The sequence below is a fragment of the Cebus imitator genome, unplaced genomic scaffold (genome assembly GCF_001604975.1).
Source record: "Cebus imitator isolate Cc_AM_T3 unplaced genomic scaffold, Cebus_imitator-1.0 Scaffold318, whole genome shotgun sequence".
Lineage (NCBI taxonomy): Eukaryota > Metazoa > Chordata > Mammalia > Primates > Cebidae > Cebus > Cebus imitator.
In genome coordinates this window covers 2,095,192-2,098,318 of record NW_016107633.1, presented here as the reverse complement: position 1 = coordinate 2,098,318, position 3,127 = coordinate 2,095,192, and positions in this window count along the sequence as shown.

The following is a 3,127-nucleotide window of genomic DNA, read 5'->3' as shown; positions in this document are numbered from 1 at the left end:
TCTCACCCTCCTTTTTTTTTTTTTTTTTTTTTTTATGCGGAGTCTTACTATGATATTCAGCCTGGCCTCGAACTCCCGACCTTAAGTGATCCTCCCTGGTTGGCCTTCCAGAGTGCTGGGATTACTTGTGCGCGCCACTGCGTCTGGCCCAGAGCGCGGTTCTTAACCACTACTACAGACCTCAGTTTTCTCGGCTGCAAAACGGGGCTCTTTTATTATTCTTGTATTCTTTTTCTTTCTCGGGCTGGTGGAGGGCATTAGGACAAAAGTGAGCGTTGGGGACTAGGGATGAACTTGGTTTAGGAGGGAAAGGGTGACCCTTGGGGACGGGTTTTTATCAGTCTCCCACCAACCTCCTGCCTGCTGCTAGACTGTGGGCAGACGCCTGGCAGCACGTGTCGCCGGGACCTTGCCGACTCAGCGGGGACCCCCAAGCTGCGCGACCACGCTCCTCCTGGCTGCTGTCTTGCTGTTAAGACTGCTTCTCCCCCAGCAGGACAGCCCTCAGCGGTATAGATGCCGCAGGTGGAACATAAAACAATGTGCTGCAAAACCAGCCCAGCGTTAACAACTGAAAAAAAAAAAAAAAAAAACTAAAAAAAAAAAAAAAAAAAAAAAAAAAAAAAAAACAAAAAAAAAAAAAAAAACAAAGGCGGGGTGGCTCAAGCCTGTAATCCCAGCACTTTGGAAGGTGGGGGCAGGTGGATCACCTGAGGTCCGGAGTTCAAGACTGGGCTGGGCAATATGGTGAAACCGCATCTCTACTAAAAATACAAAAATTAGCTGGTCGTGGTAGCAGGTGCCTGTAATCCCAGCTACTGGGGAGAGGCTGAGGCAGGAGAATCCCTCACACTCAGGAGGGGGAGGTTGCAGTTAGCAGAGACCTAGACCACGCCACTGCACTCCAGCCTGGGCGACAGGGTGAGACCTTGTCTCAAAACAAAAAAAAAAGGTAGTCACTGGAAACATAGTAGAGGGTGCAGCTGTCAGGGACGTTTCTGAAGTGAGTGTCTTTGAGCCTGTGTGCTTCCCAAACTGCATAGGAAGCTATTGGGTTAGTGCAAAGGTAATTCCAATTACTGGGTGAGTTGTGCCAGTCACAGAAATGTAATCAGAAATTCAGCCTCTGCAGCCTGCAAGGACAGAACCCCTATCTGGATTTAATCCTGCAGATGCTGCCCCACCACCTCCACCGAAGCCCATTAGGAGCTGAGTGCTTGAGGAGTTAAGAAAAACTCCTCTAGGAAAAAAAAATTATATTAAATACAAAAAAGAAGCAACTATCAATCTAATTTCAGCACTCGCAGGTCATGCTATTACTTGCAAACAGCTACTACCGTTTCAAGGATCAGGGAACTGTGGGTCTCTCTCTTACATTTGTAATACTAATAAACTTATCAATAATACAGCCTTACTTTGGCTAGGGAGTTTATAGATATTATGTTTAGTTCTTGAGACCCTTCTGCAAATAAAAGCAATAACCTTCATTTGACAGATGAGAAGAGCAAGGCTCAGAGCAATAAAGTGGTCACCAGCATTCTCCTTGCTGGCTGAGGTCATTCCCTACCACCTTCAGATTTTTGCCATCTTTTTCTGCCACCTTAAAGCTCAAATTGCTGACCAGGTGTGGTGGCTCACGCCTGTAATCCCAACACTTTGGGAGGCTGAGGCAGGTGGATCACAAGGTCAGGAGATCGAGACCATCCTGGCTAATACGGTGAAACTCCATCTCTACTAAAAATACAAAAAATTTGCCGGGCATGGTGGTGCGCACCTGTAATCCCAGCTACGTGGGAGGCTGAGGCAGGAGAATAGTTTGAACCCAGGAGGCAGAGGTTACAGTGAGCCGAGACTGCACCACTGCACTCCAGACTGGGTGACAGAGAGAGACTCTGTGTCAAAAAAAAAAAAAAAAAATGTGAATACAATAAAAGCTAAAGTATATTATTAAATCTAGCCAAACATAATTACCTTTTTGAGTTCTTTTTTTAAAAAGGAAGAAGACGCCAGGCACAGTGGCTCATGCTGTTAGTCTTATCACTTTGGGAGACCAAGGCGGGAGAATCGCTTGAGTCCAGGAGTTCAGCCTGGACAACATAGTGAGACCTATCTCTACAAAAAAAATACAAAAATTAGCTGGGTGTGGTAGTGTGTGCCTGTAGTCCCAGCTACTCAGGAGGCTGAGGTGGAGGAATCACCTGAGCCCAGGAAGTCAAGGCTGCAGTGAGCCGAGATCACACCTCTGCACTCCAGCCTGGGTAACAGGAGTGAGACCCTGTCTCAAACAAACAAACAAACAAACAAACAATCAAAGCCAGGCATGGTGGCACATGCCTGTAGACCCAGCTACTCAGGAGACTGAGGCAGGAGGATTCGTTGAGCCCGGGAGGTAGAGGGTGCAGTGAACTATGATCGTTGCCACTGCACTCCCAGCCTGGGCAAAAGACCAAGACTCTGTTTAAAAATAAATAAATAGGCTGGGTGCAGTGGCTCATGCCTGTAATCCCAGCACTTTGGGAGGCCAAGGCAGGTGGATCACAAGGTCAAGAGTTCAAGACCAGCCTGGTCAATATGGTAAAACCCCATTTCTACTAAAAACACGAAAATTAGCTGGGCGTAGTGGCGCACACCTGTAGTCTCAGCTACTCAGGAGGCTGAGACAGGAGGATTGCTTGAACCTGGGAGATGGAGATTGCAGTGAGCCGAGATCACGCCATTGCACTCCAGCCTGGGCAACAGATCGAGACTCCATCTCAAAAGATAATAATAATAAAATTAAAAATTAAAAAGGATGAAGAGTAAGAAAAGGACACACAGTGTTAAAGACATGCCAGCCCACCCAAAGACTGTCTCCTGAGCATCTTCAGAGGAAAAGGGGCACCTCTCTGTACGAGTCCCAGCAGGGCATCTCTCCTGGTCACGTGAGCCATCTAAGGGTCAGTGCTTGGGGCTGCAGCTGTGCAGAACTAGACAACTGTAGACATTCTCATGACTCATCGCAGTGGTGTGCACAGATCTGTTTTCCTTATCTCTCATCCCGCTGTGACCAGGAAATTAGAACTGCTGCCACCAACCTGACCGGACAGCAGCATCTCACCCTCCTTTTTTTTTTTTTTTGAGACGGGGT